Genomic DNA, 21,288 nt, shown 5'->3' on the forward strand with positions numbered 1-21,288 from the left:
ATACTCACTCAATATACATTTATTAATGTAAGCTATTAAACACAATATCTGTGGATAGTATATATATGGCAAGAAATAGTTATGTAAAAAATTATACTTGAGTTATCAAACGTCTTATTTATCGTTTATCTAAATCAAAATTTGTATATCACGACCGTATTAAGCAAGTGAAGCTACTTACAATAAAGTTAAATGTAGAGATATAATCTATTCCTATCTTTCCCTACACTATCTGATGTTGGTCACTGCAGTCCATTTGTATTCGATACCTTTACGTAACCACTATTGTAAAATCGCATTCCTTATATACAATTCGGAGCTGCATATCAATTTAATATGCGTACTTTGACTAATCACATCGAAACAGTAATGAGACGTTTGCATGCTGAGAAAAAAAGAGGATAAAAACATATGTTGCAATAAGAGCCTACTAATTAATACAATGGCGGCATTTTAGTTTTTCGCATGCGATTATCTCGTTAATGTATCTGGAACGCTCGGTGCAACAATACGACCATTATTGTAACGAAGCTCGTGCTGGTGTTTTCTTTATTCCAAATTCCAAGGTTGATGTTTTGACAGCTGTAATTGCAACGATAAAGAGTAGTTAATCTTTGCGTTCAATGGATGTAATTAATTTTGTTTTTGCTTTTAGCATCACTTAGCTTAACGTTTATCGTTGTAATTGTTCATTGAATTTTCTATGCCGGCTGAAGAATCATCAATAATTTACTGATTGCATCTTTAAAATGATTATATGTTTCGATTTAGAATATGGAACTAATACTTCATGTGACATTTGCAAGGGCCTTCGTATGATAATTGCATGAATAAGCAGTGTCGAATTGATTTGAATCAGCTTACTTCAATAATCCTCACTAGCCTGCAGACAGCTGTGTACGTTGTCCAATGTGGGCCTGCTGCATCTAACTGCACCCACAATTATGACCGCGTTATTTGGTGCAGGGGACACACCCAGACTCGTTAGCTGGCTTAGTCTAATCTTATGCTGCGTTTACATTTTTATACAACTTAAACGAGTCCAATAACTGTTTAAATGTTTCAATTTCAAACTTGCACAATTGTCTAAAATTGTACCTACATATATTTTTATGTAAAAGAGAACGACAAATAATGCCTAGGAAGTCATTATGTTTTAAGAAAAGAATATGCGAAACAGTTTTATATTTTATGGGCAGGTCTTGCAAAAGTTAAGTAGGTAGATATACGTGTACAACTAAATGACTTTACTAAAACGACTTCCTAGCAATAATTTTGTACACCAACATTAAGGTTATCTTTAAATCATAAAACTAATTTAGTACCATTCTGCAACACTTTTAGTGCAAATAAAGTATTAAAGTGTATAAAGCTAATGATTTTTGTGTCACGATACCATAAAATATCATGAACGAGATTATTTATGTTTTTGACCTTTCTTTCTTAATGTGCCAAATGTAGTTCAGCAGTTGCGCCAGTACTAGCCTTAGTCTAAACGAGCCTGATTCTAAGTCTGTCCTGAGTTTAGCTCTGTTGCAACATAGTGCAGACTCATTGTATGTTAAACGGGCACTTCATCTTTCACGCGGAGCTTGCGCCCGCGTCGATTTATTGGTCGACGCGCCCCTTTTGTGACACGGCTAGATACAGCTATCTTTAAGACTCGCGACTGATTGAATTAGAGCCTGTTCAAAACTATTTTCAAATGAGAGATAGCATGGAACATGTGCTGGGAAGTGTGGAATTCGTAAAGCACACTTCACGGTGCAGTAATCTATCTTAACTGCCTATTTGCGTCAAGACGTTGACAATCAAACGATTAGAACTTGACGCGTCTATGTAAATAACACTTTGATCAATGTGCAATATTACAAGTATCGGTGTTATCGGCAATAAGTCTAGCGCGATGCCGATCATAAACATTTCGGTTTTCATTATTTGTTACAAGTTATCTGTTCGACCCACGTGCAACGCTAAAGGAGTAGATTGGCGTGAAATTGACAGGTTGCCAACATGCTTTGATTCGTTGCAGGGAATCCCAATGAGTGATTGTTTAATTTAAATAGAACATTTTTGCTAAGGCTTAGCTTATATAATTTTACGTAGTCACTATTCGTATACACTTGATCACGTATATGTTAAATGAAGGTTATTTGACTGTTGAGCTAGATATTTTTGTATTTGCTTATTCACGTTAAGTCTAGTTTCATCAGTGTTTTTAACAATAGACAAGTATGCGCTCCCTGACTCGAGGCCCGAGGCGTGAGCTCAACTTTGACCCCAGACACGTGCTGTCTCTCCTCTGATTGGTTGAACGAAAGTGAACACTCATCGTTTTGTAATAGCCTCTTGTCTCTCTATTATAGCCATGTTTATTTAGGAAAATAACGCAAGTCGAGTAACGATGTTAGGAAACTATTCGTCATTCATTAAACGGTTTTCAATTGCAATGCTATTGTGTATTGTAAGAAAATGTCAATGTATTGTAAAAAATTGGAAACATCTATTCAAGCTATAATATATAATGAATATAAGGTCATAATAATAAAGTGATTCAATAATAATTAATAATAAAGTATAAAATGCCCAACTACCACTATAGTACTACTACTACCATTATAGTAGTAATTAAGCTCAGTGTAGGAATAGTTAATAACACTTTACTCCTCTTAACATATTATATACTCGTATTAATATAAGGTAACTATTTAATGTTGACTAAATGTTTAAATAAACATAAAGTTTATATATGTAGAACGTATATTATATAGTATTATAATTATTATTGTAATTGCATTCATTTTTAATGAACATCTGCTTGTCAATTTGTCTTTCTATATTAGATTTACCGTAACCGTACCGTAACAGCCTGTGAATGTCCCACTGCTGGGCTAAAGGCCTCCTCTCCTCTTTTTGAGGAGAAGGTTTGGAGCTTATTCCACCACGCTGCTCCAATGCGGGTTGGTAGAATTCACATGTGGCAGAACTTCAGTGAAATTAGACACATGCAGGTTTCCTCACGATGTTTTACTTCACCGTAAAGCACGAGATGAATTATAATCACAAATTAAGCACATGAAAATTCAGTGGTGCTTGCCCGGGTTTGAACCCACGATCATCGGTTAAGATTCACGCGTTCTTACCACAGGGCCATCTCGGCTTTTGTTATTTAAATTAGATTTGGTAATAAACTAATCATTACAAAAAAATACGTGTGATTTCAAAATATTTACGGAGGAATGCATTATATTTGTGGTGCGTACTCATTTTCAGCTTGGAATAGAGATTGTATTAGAAATGGCAATAGACTTATATATATACTGAGATTTATATTTGGTTCTTCCCGGGTCTGAGGTGTTTTTGGAGGTTGATTTTAAATAATCAATAATAAGTGTAACACTTCTATTTTTAATTTGATTTTTAAATTTGACTGATATAATGTTTACGATACTAAGTGCATTTGGAGAACTGGACTCTGGACTGGACGAGATAGTCTATATATACTTAAAGTCTGGTTTTTATGCACATTAAACTGATAAGTATATTCATTGCACTAATTATTTTAAGATATGCACCTAGCAAGAACTATTTTCAACTATTACACTGAAGATTTTGGTTGTCTTTGAATTCGTGTTGTCAATTCGAGATACATTTGTGGCAATTTCGGTATTACTTTGATTGAATCTCTTGTTCTGTGGGTTTCAGTGTAATATCAGAGGAAATGCGCTCACGTGCGGCCTTCGACCGGCGACAAGCGTTCGACTTGCATTGTTCTGTGACATTTTAGCCTCGCTAATGACAAGCAATTTTGGTTTTGAAACACACATTAGACGAATTTAGTCTCTTAATTTGAACCGAATTATTTCAATATTATAAAATGAATTCAAATTTAAGGTGCAACTGACGTAAAGTAAAGATATCGTAAAATATGCATATTTGTTACTATATAAAACAACTTATCTTTGATCATTGTTGTTATTTAATATTCGTTATTTTTCTCCCTATATTTCTATAAGCCTCAAGTTTCTCTTTAATACAGCTGTAAAGAAGTGTAACGGTATACAAACATTAGCTGTCTCTAATACTTTTATCTCATCTTCACGTAGGCTACAACTGTCAAACCGGCTGTCAAACGAGGCGACTTTGCTGTTTCGGCGACGTGACAATGACAATGCGGTATCTATACTGATGCCTTCGTAAACAAAAAAAAACCGAGCAAATGCGAGTCGGACTCGCGCACCGAGGGTTCCGTACCACCACACTATGCTGAAAGATTTACCAAGTTATTTTAAGATTTAGACTTTTCATAGGTTTTCTTTTAATTTACTCGTAACAATTAATTTTCTTATTTTTTTTTAAAGAAAAATTTATGGTTTCGGGTTTCTTCTTATAATTGTGCTATAAGATATCGCTTTTTGCTAAATTTCATGATTCTAGGATTCTAGGTCGGTAGGTTTTGAGTCCCTTTGCGAATATATGGGAAATGCGACATAAACGGCCATATTGATTGCAAAGACTTAGTTTTGGTTTTTTCACGGTTCCGAGGGTCCACACACCTCAGTATTTGGTATTAATATCAAATAAAAGCTCCTTTTATAGAGGTTCGGAACCCTAAAAATAATACATACAAGTCGATTAAACAAAAATAGTGTAACAAAATACGTGAACATAACAGTGTTATGAATCAGTATAAATATTTTATAGAATAGATTATGTAAAATATTAATGACTCGTTTTATTTTTATTTTGATGGCATGCCGTCGTAAAAATGTAACGCAGTAAAATAATAAATATTTGTCTGGAAGCGCATGCGTGAGAGCCCAGAGTTCAATTAAGCCGATCTAATTAACTCTTTAACAGAGGCCCCGTCTCAATCAAAGCCATTAGATGAGAGGAAGTCTAATGGAGAGCTTTCGGTAGCCGCATTCTGAGGATGGTGTTAAGAAATAATTACTACTGGTCACGCCTCCCCTGATTGGTTTTCGTAAGTGGCCATAAATCTACTTCGATTCCATTTCGAGCATGTGGTACTCATTTGAAATAATAAGCCTAGCGTTGCTTAATACATTTTACAATTAAAATAATCGTTTTTGTTCATTGTAATTGTTAAAAGGTAGCAAGCATTAATTAATGACATCGTAATACAAAATCTCATATTTTATTTAGTAACATTGAGAACTTGACGCACTAGCGGGGCAATAAAAATAGCGGAAAATACACGATAAATATCTTAAATGCCACTTGGCTTCATCCTCGATTACGGAGGATGCGTTGTAATTTACATCCTTCATTAGTTAATCACTCTTCGACAGGAACACAGGATAAAATATCTCGTTATATTTGTATGGATGTTACAAATCAGCGTTCAACGGATGCGAGGTTTTGCGATAAATTATCGTGTGAAATAAACCTAAACGCGTCCGATGACTTGTTAAGGAAATTAATGACGTTTGGCTGACAGCAGGAAATATCTGGATCACGGGCGAGATAGCAGACGTCGGATAGAGATATGTTGACCTCGTTGCTTAAGAAACAGTGTTACGTGTTTAACGCACTTATTACACATACGAGTACGCCTCGATATGACGCGTAAATTATAATATTTTGTAATTATGAAAATATGTTATTAAATACACTAATGCATATATTAAAACTCGTTACCACACCTTACATACTTAATAAGTTTAAAAATAAAATTATTTTATAGTATTAAACACGTCAGTCATTAGAGTCTTGACAATGAAATGGACTCTTAGGATATTTTATGATTTATATTTTATTTTTTTTCATAATGTGGCATTTAATAAAAGAGCTTTGTCATATTTTATTACAAATGTTTTGTATAAAAATGTCAAAACTATTTTTATTCGCTACTTCGTATGTGCTAATGTCACGTTATAAAGACTGAGCGGATTTCGCAAAACTATCACAAATAGGAAATGGATATTCCGGTTAATTCAACGGATGTGTGTTAAATCAATGCAGGCTAAACGGATATCCATAAGCATGATATAATTTTTTTTATACATATTATTGACGAATTTTATTGAAGGTAGACTTAAAATTCGGATGAAGTAACTTAGGTAAAAACTAAGTAAGAGCTTTGCCTTATAATTTAGCAAAAAATATTTATAATAATTCTATTAAAAAATAAAAGCGAAAAAAACATAGACATTTATAAAGAAACAGTGAAATAATAAACCTGAATATTATCGGATGCGCTAATCGTTTGTTATCTTAAAGAAGTGGTTAGTCGGCTCGGTGAGCACGCTATCTACAATAGCATCACATACGTGGGAACTGTTCGCACGGACACTGAGAATGTTTGACGAACAAAAAGGAATGTCATGATACATGTTGTGTAAGGTTATTATACTGGTATACTGCTTTAGTTTGACATTCGGCCAATTTGCATTGAACGTGTGTTCTTGAGACGTTTTCGTGTGTATTCTAAGGTCTCTTCATTGTTTTGTGGGATGATATCATAACAATGAAGAGAAACAAATATGACTTCTTTCGTATTCGATTTTATACCATTTTATTGTAACGTTTTTTCTTCGTATTTATCAGAAATGGTAAATAATAATGGTAGCTATTGGTAATACGACAGTGTTTTCACTTTATGTGATAGCCACTATAAGAATGACCAGAGTTATCATGATTTTGAATGGCCATTAACCATTAGGCCTGAATTGAAATGTCAGATTTTTTTAAAACGCATTTGCTTCTTTTAAAAGTCAATGCCACGTCAATGCCAAAATTTGTGTCACTCAGTTTTGACATTTGGCAACACCATTGCATTACAGTGTCTGATTATGCGTAGTGCTTTATGATAAGATTATTTTAAGTAATATTGCTTATCAAAATTAGTCAACTTATCTAGCTAAAATGCCACATGATAAATTTTCCAATGATTTATTGAAACGAATTAGGCTTAGCTCTGACACCATAGATAACGAATTGCTATAAGTTTGACAGGTTTGATAATTTTATCCTTTAAGAAATCTCACTCGCGGCCAATGAAAACGATATTTTTCTTTTAGTTACAGTATAAAAAAAGCCTGTAAACATCCCACTGCGAGACTAAGGCATCCTTTTGTCTTGAGATTTGGGGCTTATTCCACTACGCTGCTCCACGTTCCGACCAATTCGGGTTTCTTCACGATGTTTTTATTCATAGGCGAGTACAAGATCAATTATGAACTTAAATTTAATCACATGAACGCTCAGTGGCGCTTGCCTGGTAATCTCACTATCTTCGGAAAAGATTAACGTGTTCCAGCCTGAGCCATCTCAGATATATTTTTATTTTGGAATATTAAAATAAACAGTCATGTAATGTTTTTGTCAACAGTTGCCATGGATCGTTGCATAACGCATTTCTGTATCAACGGATTCGTCAAAGTCATGTCGTCCTTAATGCACGAGTTTAATTTCGCAAATACGAATTAAGTCATTTCACACTGAGGCGCGGTTGTGACTAAAGTACTGAAGAATTTGAGTTAGAGCGTGAGAAGTGTGCCACTATCAGATCTTATCACAACATAAAGTATCTTCGTGCTCTCTGAATATATTATAAGAAATTTAACAATTTACAAATTAGTCATATGTTAACACGTAGTATAAACGATTTACCAAATGGTAACGTCACGCCATATAAAACATTTAATATCTTAATTTTTTCTTGACTTGATAATTATTTTTGATATATTGTGCAAATGACTTTTATTTTAATAACTCATAAAGATAACGGAAATGACATTTTAATATTTAAATTTTTAATTTAAAAATAGTTTATATTTATATTAAAAATATTTTATTTTATTTAAAAAATATAGGTATGTGTTTACATGATATCGAGTTAAATTTTATCGTTTTTTTTCTGAATCCATTTAATTATCTACTGGTGGTAGAGCTTTGTGCAAGCTCGTCTGGGTAGGTACTACCCACGCATCAGAAATTCTACCGCAAAACAGCAGTAATTGGTATTGTTTTGTTCCGGTTCGAAGGGTGAGTGAGCCAGTGTAATTACAGGCACAAGGGACACAACATCTTAGTTCCCAAGGTTGGTGGCGCATTGGTGATGTAAGCGATGGTTAACATTTCTTACAATGCCATTGTCTATGGGCGTTGGTGACCACTTACCATTAGGTGGTCCATATGCTCGTCCGCCTTCCTATTCTATATATAAAAAAAAATGTTATATATTGTCTAAGCAACCAGTGATAATGATAGACGAATCAAAAGTACCTGTAAAAATCTTTTTAAATAAAAATGTTTTTTTTTTTTAATGAAAATGGAAGGCGGACTGGTATATGGTCCATCTTGTGGTAAGTGTCCACCGTTCATAGACATTGGCTATATAAGTAATATTTCGTACATTGCTATTGCGCTACTAACCTTGGGAACTAAGATATTATGTCCCTTGTGCTTGTAGTTGGAACATGCAGACTCCAAACTTGCTTTTTGTCGGTAGAAGAACCTATATTTTCGGAGATATATATACATGCTTTTTAAAAAGTCGTATAAGAAAAAAAAGTGTGGCATAGCTCTAAAATTATTTAACACTGAATACAGCTGAAGCGATTTATATCTTTCTAAAAAATCTCGTGGTAAAATCTTTTAAAAGGATTTTAAGTGGTAAGCAATTTTACTCAAAAAAGATCAGGCCGGGTGATAATCTGATAGTCATTTACGGACTTCCACTGCTGAGCTCCTCTTGAGTGAATTATAGAACTTATTCTACCACGCTGTTTCAAGAAGGGCTGTAGGATACACATGTGGCAGAGTTCCATCCGACACAGGCACCTGCCTGTCCTCACGACATTTACTTAACCCATATACATGAAATATATCATAAACACAAGCTTGTAAACTCAGTGGTATTTGTCTGGATTTGAACCGTCTACGGTCGGTAAAAATTAATTTTTCTCTTGGCTAAATTACAAATTGCTTAAAATTATTTATTTATATAGTAATACTTTAATTAATCAACAAATATGTGTTTTTAGTTCTATTAAAACATAAACCTAATACTTTAATTAATTAATAAATGAAACTTACTATAACAGTGTATACCCTTATTAGAAGACTCTGTTTATAGGACAGGTTTCGTCAATTACTTCCTTCACGTTATAACGCTTTTTAATCTGTTATACTAACGACAATTTAATATATGTCTTTTTATTGATATTGTAATAACACCATGTTATTTCATATAAGTGGTCACGCAAATGGCGCGTGTATACAATTTAATGATACGATATAGTAGAGATTAGGCTTATTTGTCAGTGATAAGTACCATTCCATTCATGGCATCTGTGGGAAATGTTGTGAAATTGAAAATGATCATATTTCTTTTAAAAGACACTAGGCTATTGCACAAAGATCCACCTAGTTTTCGTCGTTAACTATTCATTATTATGTGCCGTGGGAGCTTTTTTGTAAAGCGATTGTTATGGATTTGATAGACGCATTCCTGAATTGGACTGGTCGTGTTTGATTACGATATTCGTACTACGAGTTGTGATTTTTATTTTATTTATAGTAACGAGCTGTGACTGCGGCTTTGGACAATTATTCATTGTTTTTTTGGGTTGATATCAGCATAAAGACGATTCTATAGTTTGACTTTTTCTACTATTACTACTAACAATATTATAAACGCATAAATATTTTTTGTGGTGTAACATTATTTTTAAGTAACAGTCTTATCTTTTGTTTTAAGGATTTTTAGTACATATAAATATATCATTAATATTAACAATCGCACTTATTTTACTATATGTAAACATAATAAAATGAATACTACTTTCTTATTAAAAAAACTTTTCATTATTCTATAATGAAACGCTTATAAGCTATGCTCGTATACATGATTTTTCAAGGATATTATGTCTTGTCAAATGTCATTAGTATAACAACAAGCTGTCATCGTTTTGATAAACAAATATACATTGATTAACATTTTTCTTGGCCTAGTTTTATTTGAAGGTCTCATGTAAATTTTGGTTGATATCTGAGTAATGACTAGGTTGTATTATAGTCAATTATATTTTAGATAAACTTATCGAGCCAACGGAAAATCCAAAAGTTGTGAAAAAGTTATTAGATTGGATATATAATGAGGAAGATGTCGATATTTTTGGTATTTTGTCTTGTAGAGATATCGAATAGTAAAATTATATCTTTTAATATTTTTTTATTAATCGAAGTCGTTGATATGCTGTTTATAAGTTGATAATATATTGTTTGCAATTTCCTGTTATAAACTGGATGTGATAACAAATCCTTTACAGTTTTTTTATTAATAAAAAGTTAATAATATGCACTCTGTACGTATACTGTTATAGTATTCAAACTATTATGATTCCGAACGATGGTTTAGTTCGACTTAATCATTTGCGTCCTTGTTTTATGAAAACGCCAATAGAATTTTAAGTCGTAATGTTATGAATAATTTTACTTTATTTTTTATACTGTCTTGTTTAAATTGCTCACATAATATTTAGTCTCTTAGTATTTTCCACGTGCAAACTGGACGTTCTTATTAAGCTCCGTATAATCATGGCCACTATGCATAAATGAATTTAAAGCCTCAATGAATTATAGGAGGGCGCGTTGAATATTTAAACGGTATCGATCTTAGTTGCACAGGTATGATTATATTTTATCGGGAAAACGTTTTCTGTTTCATAAATATGATGTCGGTTTTGTCAATAATTATTTTAAGTGCCATTTACTTTAAAGCATTGATATTCTAAACGAAGATTAAGTGATGTTTTGGATTTAAATTAAAGCTATTTTATATATTCTGTAGTATTTGATGGTGATTTTATCTTTTGTATAGATTTAGATTATTTGATGAATCGTTTTTTGTAAGTATGTGGTTTATATATGGATAACTTTGTAGTAAGAGACGAGATGGCCCAGTAGCTAGAGTACGTTATCCTTAACCAATTGTAGACTCAAGGAAAAGGCCGGTACAACATCACTGAAGTTTCTTGTTCTTAATTTTAATTTATAATTCATTTTGTATTCGGTGGTAAAAATTTGCTGTTGTATATGAACCGTCAACTATTGGAGTAGTGTGGTGGAATAAGCTCTACATCTCCAAAAAGAGAAGACGCCTTAGCACAGGTACATTTACAAGCTGCTACTTTCGGATAATTCCTTATTTTTCTCAATTGATTGACTAAATTTTATAGACTATTAGTATCACATATAACTTAAAATAATCTTACTTTGTGACCTTCATGGTTAAAATTTAAAACAAACTTAATTATTTTCGCCTACTCGAACATTACAGTAGTCAACCCTCAAGATAATTGGTTAATTTCGTTATCTTCGTGACCGAAATTCATTGAAAACGACTTAAACTGAATATTAAAATTATGCGAAGGCATTCCGACCAATTAAAACCTTGCACCATTAATCGTAACTGATTTATATTTCACACGATTTCATTAATTTTATCTGCGATAATTCTCTTAAAAGTTTAAATTAAAATCCCTTATAGATTTTTACGTGTGCTCATATGTTGTGGTTAATTTGTTGCTTGTAGATTTCGGTAGAGATAAGAAACATAATAATTGGGTAAAGGCGAAACGTGAAAGAATGTGCTTAATAGTAAAATAGGGATTCAATTACATTCGTTTTGGACAACTAAATTTGTATATTTTCGAAATTTATTTTTTCTTATTCAAAGCATTACCTCGTCATATGTTTCAAATACATATATTCTTAATAAGCTGAGCGGAAAAGTTATAAAAATATATTTTGTAACAAAAAAATTAGGGCTCTGAAACTGGAGACCTACATCTGCATTAGGGATTTGGTGAAATCTTTAAGGACGGTCATTGAAGAGGATTTATAATTCTTCAAAAATACCACGTCAACCCATTTTTTTGAAAAATTTTCCCTGTTTTAAAAACTGGCGTGGATGACGATATCGCATAAAGGCCACTACGTGCGTTAAATATTCGTTAAAAGCGAAAATCCATGGAGAAGATGCTGACTGCCCTAGTTTGGAATCACCTAACTAAATGTAACAATTGATCGGTTTTATAACAATCTGTAACGGCAATTAGACGGCCGTTGGTTACGTAACATTAATTTTTCACGATTTCGCACGCCAATGGGAGATTTCTGGTTTATTGTTAAAAATCACGATAATGCCTATAGCGAAACGATTTTACTCAAACGAAATCGAGAGTGACGTTTAATTAATTAAAACTATTTTATTTTTAAATTAAATATCTATTTTATAGTTCAGCTAGTTTCTGTCATCATAGGCTTATAATAACTGTTATATAAATATAAAAATGTGTAATGTTTAGCCATTATAATATTAATATAACGTACTTGTCCATGGACATCTTTAGGTACCGAACCATGCATTTATAGCTTGAATGATATTATACTTCATGTCTGTTGCGGCGTAGCAAGGAAAACCGATGTGCGAAAATTAAAATTACGAAAATACATATTTTGTCTTATAATTTTATGGAATTGTTATACGTATTACTGATATTTGATACAGCCACGTCTTACTATGTACGTTTATATAAATATTTAATTAAGTAGGTATCACGTAATGTGATAGAAAATTAAAAACTAAGAACTACAAATAGTCATGATTACATGTTTTATGTAAATACAAAATTCTAATTATATGATGCACAATTAAGAGAAAAAAATATCTATGAAATGCTACGTGCATTGAACGATTACATAGTTTTAGCAAAAAAAAGAAAAATTGCACGATTTACATAGTTTTAGCAACTCTTGTTTTTATTAATCAAAAGAATTTTTAAACAATAACAAATTGCAATCCCACAAGTAAATCGCTAGTATCAGAGTTGCAAGTCAAACCTAATTAGTTTTTCTGCGTGTTGAATTAGCTGATCATAACAAGGTATGCAATATAGTCCCTAATGTCAGTATTCATGTGTGTGAACACGTTTGTGTTGAACAATCGGATTCCCATAGACCGATTGCCATCTATGTGGTTAACTTGGGTACGTTACGCAATATCAGAAGACGTATATACGCAAAGATAATGAGAGTGATGTTTTTGTGAACTTAAAACACGTGTGAACAATATGAGCCCAGACAACTAGGTCTGTAGGTAAGACGTGTAGCTGGGTACTGGCGGTCTTGACTCACGTATCTCGTGCATATTAGGGTTAGATTTATTTAAGTCGATTCAATAAAATTAATCATATTAATAGATTTATCTTTAAACTAGCTTGTACGAACTACAACTTGAATTGTTGCTTCGCTTAATATTTTCTTGTATTTATTACAATGTTTTCAAAAGAAGTGGTAAGAACGCGTGAATCTTAATCGATGATCGTAGGTTCAAACCCGGGCAAGCACCACTGAATTTTCATGTGCTTAATTTGTGATTATAATTCATCTCGTGATTTACGGTGAAGGAAAACATCGTGAGGAAACCTGCATGTGTCTAATTTCACTGAAATTCTGCCGCATGTGTATTCCACCAACCCGCATTGGAGCAGCGTGGTGGAATAAGCTCCAAACCTTTTCTTCAAAAAGGGAGAGGAGGCCTTCAGCCCAGCAGTGGGACATTCAAAGGCTGTTACGGACGGAAAAGAAGACTTATTAAGCTTAAACAAAGCTGTTAATAACTTTTTATTAATATAGATTAAAGATTTATAATTTAATGTTTATAAAATTTACTTAAGTTATCAATATAAATAGTTTTTTTTGTATAATATTTTTTATATTTTATTAAAAGAAAAAATAATAAAAAATCATTTTGTGACCATTTTGATAAAACTTATACGGTTTTTGTACCTAAGTAGAAACGTTGAAATAAATTTTGATTGAGATTTTTAATCTATCATAGGATTTTAAATATTTTTGCAATAAATGTTACGTATGGTACTGTTTGTTATCATTGGATCTACTTTGCTTGGAGCGGACGTAACCGTTTCTCTATATTACTATCTATTTTAAACATCTTTTAGATCATTTAAGGCCAAGCAAGTCAAATAACACTTTGAAAATATACCACAGACTAAAAAACAGCATTGTAAGTTGTCTGCTTTTACTTTAAAATATATTATTTTGTTAACAATCTATTGTGTTTTTATAAACAATAATTGAGACGTTAATTTTTTTAATATTTTAATACTAACCACATTTATGCGTACCTTTACTAATTTTTTACAGAATCTTGCACTTTGATATTGTTTCATTATTGAAAATGCTTATATTTATATTTTTACAATCGCAGCTACCCATTTGAATTGAATTGAACCATTTTGATTTATAATAAGTATACTCATAATTTAAAACATAACGGTTTTTATGATTTAATTAAAATTTACTTTTTAACAATGGAAGTCAAGTGTTTTACTCTAACTAGCATACATCATAAATATTTTAATTTGTTACAGATGCTTCGCCTTAATATATCAAGTTTGAGCGATGATATCCTTAGCTGATGGTTGTAGCATAGAGATGTAAAACGGATGTCCGGATAAAAGTGATATCTCAATCAAATCGATAAGGAAATGTTGACCACCTTTCATATAAAAACATTAGTAAGATTTAAGTATATATAAAAATTTGCAAACATTAAAACCAAATTGATGTTTCGGATATTAATTTACTATCACCTATCTATATCTAAGACGTTATGTTTTTTTTTAAACGAGGTACAGTCAAATAGAGAAGTTAAAAAAACTCAAAAGCTTAATAATGTTATCTTGTGAAAGTTCAGTTTTTTATTTAATAAATTAAGTCAATCGTTCAAATAGTGCACTAGACTTGATTGGTAAGTGATTTCCATTGTTTGATATTAGAATAAAATATATCTTCGTGACTTTTTGAGCTATTATACATAGATATAATGTATAATGTTCTGACTGTATGTATAATGTAATGCCTCGTTGGTCTAGTGGGTTGATGTACGGCCGCAGACCCGGAGGTCCTGAGTTCAATTCCCCGGTCGGGCCAATATGAAGTTATTGAGTTTTTCTGTCAGAAAATTCTCAATAGCAACACGTAGTCTGGAAGTTGGAAGTGTGTACTCCCGTGACTCGGAAAGCACGTTAAGCCGTTGGTCCTGTGTTTGAACTCTTTCCGGTCGTGTCGGATTGCCGTCCAATCGGATTATGAGAGTGAGGGAAGAGAGAGTGCACCTGTGTTTGCACAGACACTTGTGCACTATAATATCTCCTGCGTAGTTGGCTAATCTCTCTTGAGATTAGCCGCCGTGGCAGAAATCGGTCTGGAGGACATTATTAATGTATAATGTATAATAACTAAAGAATTACACTTAATATTATTAAGCTGTCAAAAAGTAAATGTTGTTAGTGTGTATGCACACAACGATGATATTTTAATTTCTACACATATACAAAACCGATAAAGGATTGTTCTTTTTTAAATCATTGATATATCTTTCATAGCACACAAACAAATCAGTACATATTTGATGACATCATACCGGGCATTTAATATAGGTATTTTCATGTACGGTGTTGACCTCAGACGTTTGACTGCACATTATGAAAATGAATCTAAAAATTATACACCTCTGTCTATATCGCCGTCTGTGCATTTTTTTACAATCTGAGTGATGTACTCAAGTGCAGACTATTTCGAATTTCCTTGAATTTTTATTAGACACTTCTGTCTATGTTTCAAATTCTTTTTACGTTGAGTATGAGCGCATACAATTTTCGCTGAAGGCGCTGTTCGGGTTGAAACATTATGAAGTCAAATTCGCATGCGCTATCTATCAAATGTATCACAAATTCACCCCTTTTAGTATCAAATTTGTTTACTGCATCGTGATTCATGTGTCTGATGCAGTAGACGAATAAATTTACCCAATCGTCTTAGCGACAGATTTTGTTTCGCGAATCGCCTTTTGATTTAATGCATTTTTTACATCGTGTAGGTTAAAACATCAACGCATAATTGTGAATTAGAGATTTATTATTTTAATAATTGTTTATTTAATAATATTCATTAAAATATTAGAATTTTAAATTTACTTTATAATAATATTATATAAATAACATACGACACAACCAATTATTTACACTCGTACAAAAGTAAATGATATGTAGGTTAATTAAATTACGTCTCCAACATTTTTCCTATCAAGATTACTCATAAAGGTAGAATTTACTTATACATTGTGACCTGAGATAGCTCAGAACAAACCGGGGATGATGGTATCGTCGCAAATGGGTGAATAGTACTTAGCATCGAAATGCCTCTAGCGATAACATCTTCGCATTGTGCCTATTGAATAACTAGTTACCATCTCTTGCCCGTTAATTTGTAGTATTAAAAGCGGTTAACGTGTTATCGCTGATTATCGTAATGGTTTGTAAACGATACTTCTATTTTCTCACAATGGAAATTTTGGTGAAATCTAAAAATATGTTTGTCTTCATTAGACATTTCCCCCCGTTGAAAAAAGATCCGATGTTTTTTTTCAATATTGTAGTTTTATTAAAATTATTTAGAAATATTCAACAATACAAGTACATTGTACATAAATGTGTCTTTATTTCTATATTACAAATGAGGCGTACCAATATATACATAACATAACCTTAGGACTTAAATATGTCATTCTATTTATTAGATAAACAGCGTTACATAATATGTCGTAGGTACTTAGTTAAAAAAATAGTATATTAGTGGTCTAACTACTAATATAGTTTATCTTTTAAGCATCTTCTACCCAATTACAATTACATTTTTAACTTGATATGCGGAGTTGTATCTTATGTATTTAATATTGATTTGATGATAATTTAATATCTTTTGTTTAAAAAAAGAAACGAATTGTGCCTTAATACATGTGCAACTATTGAATGAGTATTAATGATAAATAGAAATTCAGTAATGAAATTAGGTTGATGTACACTAACTGCCTTACTTATAAAGGTTGCTTAAATAGCCACCGTGTAAACAAACACTGTTTTCGCTCCTTCTGTCATTATTTATTTGATATTCGAAAGAAGGAGACACAGCATTGTTTAACTAATCAAATGTTAAACAACGTTAATAAGGAAGTCCGTTAGAATATAAATGTAACTGAACTATGAAAAATTAATAGAACAATAGACAAAAAACTTGTTAAGGAACGACGGCAATGGAAACAGCTTATGAAGTAATATTAATTTAAAAAAAATACAATTAATTTAAAGGTGCAGAGAGGCAATAGTGCCAGCATCTTGGGTACAATGGCAAGGGATAATCTTTTTGACGTCGTGTTGTTGCTATAAATTTTTAATGTGTGTTTTGTTTTTTTTTTTTTATTTTGTATATTATAAAAATGTATGTACATAGTTTAAACAAATAAATATATACCTATTAAATTACATAACACAATTTATTAGATAATTATTTCTTAGAATCGAACGACATCCCGTCGCAAATGTTCGTCTAAGGCACATTGTTATTCATATTCTAGTACTAGGAAAGGAATAAACATGCATGATGCAGGACCTAAAGATAATTAGAAGCGAACTGCAATTATATGCAAATGTATCAAGTCGTTTTGAAATCATCTGTTGTCACACCTACCAGAGTTAATTTTGTGACTAAGGCATAACCGCTGTTAATATTTAAATGATATGGCTGTACGATCGTTAAGGCACGATTCAGAATAAAAAGAATTCTTATTAAGACATTATATACATAATGTTATATATTTTAAATATACTGTTTTGTTCGTATTCATTAAAATTTGTATTCGTATTTATTTATATTTTTCATTTTATAGCTTGTTTCCATTTACGTGTTTATTTTTACGACGTTTTTAGTAAGATCAATTAAAGATGTATGCAATATTGTCAGAGCTCCAGCGACCGTGTATATTTGTTAAATAATAAAAAAATTATATTTATTTGCAAACTTTGTAATAATTAATTATATTTGAAAATAATCTATTTTTATTTTTAATATATTTAATTATATATATATAGACTAATCGAATAAAATATATTATATATCGCTATATACAGATAATATCAGGAATAGAATCGTTCGAAAGTAATAAAAGCGTCCCCATATGCGTTGATTACGTAATAATTAAAATAATATTTTAAAACGTCCATCCGCGGGACATATCGATAATAAACCGGAATATTGTCGCCATGGATCAGGTAGATCGAAATTAAAAAAGACAGGTCTGTCAGTTATCTAACTCTACGCACCCATTCTGCAATAACAGTGAAAGCGAAATGTTTAATTATTATTTTTTTATTTTATAATAACAGAGATGACATAGCATTTTCAGTCCAGCCGGTTTATTTTTTTTTTCTTTATTGCAATCTTGATCAGTGGCCAGTGAGAAATGGTTAAAGAAAGTATGATTGACTTTTGACGGCTCAAAGCGATTGCAATCGATGCAATACTGATCCATAAAATATCGGTGTCTATGTCTTGTTTTATATAAAATAAAAATAAAATTTGGGGGATATAAATTGCCTTTGCAATGAGCGATGGCTGATAAACGATATTCTTATTAGGTTGGTAATTATTTAGATTGTGGACGTGTATCGGCAGTTATATCACTATATAAGCATTTCACTTTCTATTGTAATATTCATTAAACGTAAACTGATAAAGAAAAACTACCTGAAGAATATTTTTTTAATTTATTATTTATATTGATACGTACTATTCATCAGTGTTGGAGAGATTTATCTTAATAAGAAAGAAAAATTGCTTTTTGCCTTTTGAAAATAAAAGATTTTAAGTCTGCTTATTATTTTTTTTTTTTTTTTTTTATAGAATAGGAAGGCGGACGAGCATATGGGCCACCTGATGGTAAGTGGTCACCAACGCTCTTAGACATTGGCATTGTAAGAAATGTCAACCATCGCTTACATATCCAATGCGCCACCAACCTTGGGAACTAAGATTTTATGTCCCTTGTGCCTGTAATTACACTGGCTCACTCACCCTTCAAACCGGAACACAACAATATCAAGTATTGCTGTTTTGCGGTAGAATATCTGATGAGTGGGTGGTACCTACCCAGACGAGCTTGCACAAAGCCCTACCACCAGTAAATTTTATTTATGTAATGTTTATTATTATTTGGAATTTATATGAAACTTTTCTTTGTACACGAGTTTTTAAATATCAAAAATTAATCAATAATTATTTTGTAATGTTAAATAATTGTAATATACCGACATTCCGTTAGTTTACGCACGGTGTCAATGATAACTGACTTCAGGTGGTAACTAATTCTTAGGATATATTTTTATAATTGTTGACACAGTTGTACCGTTTGTAGACCGCTAATAATCTTTTTTTGCTTAAAACCTTACCAATGTACAAACTCAGAATGTATATCTTAGTCACTTTTATAATTCCGTTTGTATATTGCATGTCAAAATAAAATTATTATTATTTTAATTTTTAGTCTGATATTTAGCTTGATATTTTAATTTAAAAACTTTCAAGCTGGCAAGAAATATTTATTTTTTAAGTTAAAGTAATTGCAAAATCAAAAACAAATTATAAACTATTTTATAACAGTTGTAATTCTACGGGCTATTTATTACTTAAGTGAAAAATGAAGATTTTTCCCTCCGTTGGTGAGAAAGTCAATTTGTAATGTTGAGAATGATAATATAAATAGAGAAAAAATGCGTTAAGCCAATGAAGCACGTCCCGAAATACAAGTGCGGATACAATAAGCAAAACACGAACAAAAAATGTTCTGACCGACGGCCGGCGGGCGGCGGCGGGCGGCTTTTATACTCACTTTCTGGTTTACTAGGTCGAATAATCTTGTTCATTTTTTTTTAATTTAGTTATTGAAGTACGGAGTGAAAATCGTAGTGAAACCGTTCTTAAGTTTTATTTGGGTTTTTTTATGCGCGTGCGCCGTAGGGCAAGGTTGACGGGATGATTTCTATTGCCTATAGCTAGTTTAGTTTTGTTTTAAGAAAATAATTTATGATTTTTATGAATACAAAACCAGTAACGGTGATTAATTAAAAGATTTTGAATAAATAGCATATAATTCTAATATGTATTTTCATAAATTCATTTTGATACATAAATGATTAATCGTCTTCTAAATATATGTATTATATAATTAAAAACCAATAAATTTCGAATATTTAATGCATGTGATAGTTAATTAATACATTAGTGTCATCAAAACTAATTTAACTATAGCTGCTGATAGTTACACGATTAATGGTTTAATAGATTAGACTATAACTTGAATAATTTTTATTGCCGTATATTTTCAGAATTAGTCAATGAACTATTAATTTATTTATTCGCTTTGATTTATATTTTTTTGGTATAAAGGTAAAATAATTGAAGTCTTATTTTTTTTGTAAATAGAAAATAATTATATTAAAATCGAAGATTTATTAATTTGTTTAATATTTATAGTCATAAAATTATGTTGAAAGTTCATATTTAATAATTTAAATTAACCTTTTTATTATTATTATTATTATTCGCGTTTATATTATTTAATATAATCCCGTACATTTTTTAGCATATAAAACATTTTAAGACAAATAAATAATGTTTGACCTACCTTTTTAGAAGAAATATACTTGATGCTATCCTTCAGCAGTACTTAATATTTTAATTCAAATACCACTATTATTATAGAAATATAAAAGTCCGATAATCCTTAATATAATGCGAGAGTTAATTATAAACACAAAATGTTTTCACTGTTATCACTACGTTCCAACTTCAAAAAATCAATCACAATATCCGTTAAGTCAGTACCACAGAACATTGAATATCCATTCCATCACTGGGGTTGAGATAGAGCGAGCGAGCTTAAAGCTGAGCATGCGCGTGTGCAGGCCGGCGTGGCATCGCGTTATCAGCGCGAGCGGCGCGCCGCGCGACAACAACAGAACTTGAGAGCCGATCTCAATAATAACAAGAAAAGAAAACGGTCCAGTTTCAGCGAGGCTTCCGGATGGCTCGGACGGGGCGCGGCTGGCATCTCACTCGCACGGGCTACGCTATCTCACTCCCTCTCCCTCTAACGGTACTCGAGGTTTGAACGATAGCACAGTCGCGGGCGCGACGCCGCCCCGTGCACATCGTACTAGTCATAAGTCCAACATTTTCCCGTTTTTACGTCTTTGACATCGCTAACCAATATGGTTGTGACTGGTCGAATGATTGCATAGTTGATAAGCAATTTGTACTATGCTGTGTGGTTATTACAGTATGCATGTTCAATGTAGACTTATCTTATAGTTCCTATCTATTAAAAAGTCTTATATT

The 21,288-nt window shown here is 31.9% G+C and overlaps 1 protein-coding gene across 2 annotated transcripts in view; it reads right to left on the reverse strand.

The window, feature by feature from the left end:
- Positions 1-21,051, reverse strand: part of LOC126771964 (transcription factor hamlet-like) — an 87,256-nt gene extending 66,205 nt beyond the window's left edge. The window contains exon 1 of one of the 2 annotated variants that reach the window (XM_050492160.1): positions 20,572-21,051. The gene's annotated coding sequence lies outside the window, so the exon portion shown is untranslated. The remainder of the gene's footprint in view (positions 1-20,571) is intronic. The other variant, XM_050492159.1, reaches the window with a different exon arrangement.
- Positions 21,052-21,288: the final 237 nt, after the last annotated feature.

The sequence above is a fragment of the Nymphalis io genome, chromosome 11 (assembly GCF_905147045.1).
Source record: "Nymphalis io chromosome 11, ilAglIoxx1.1, whole genome shotgun sequence".
Taxonomy (NCBI): domain Eukaryota; kingdom Metazoa; phylum Arthropoda; class Insecta; order Lepidoptera; family Nymphalidae; genus Nymphalis; species Nymphalis io.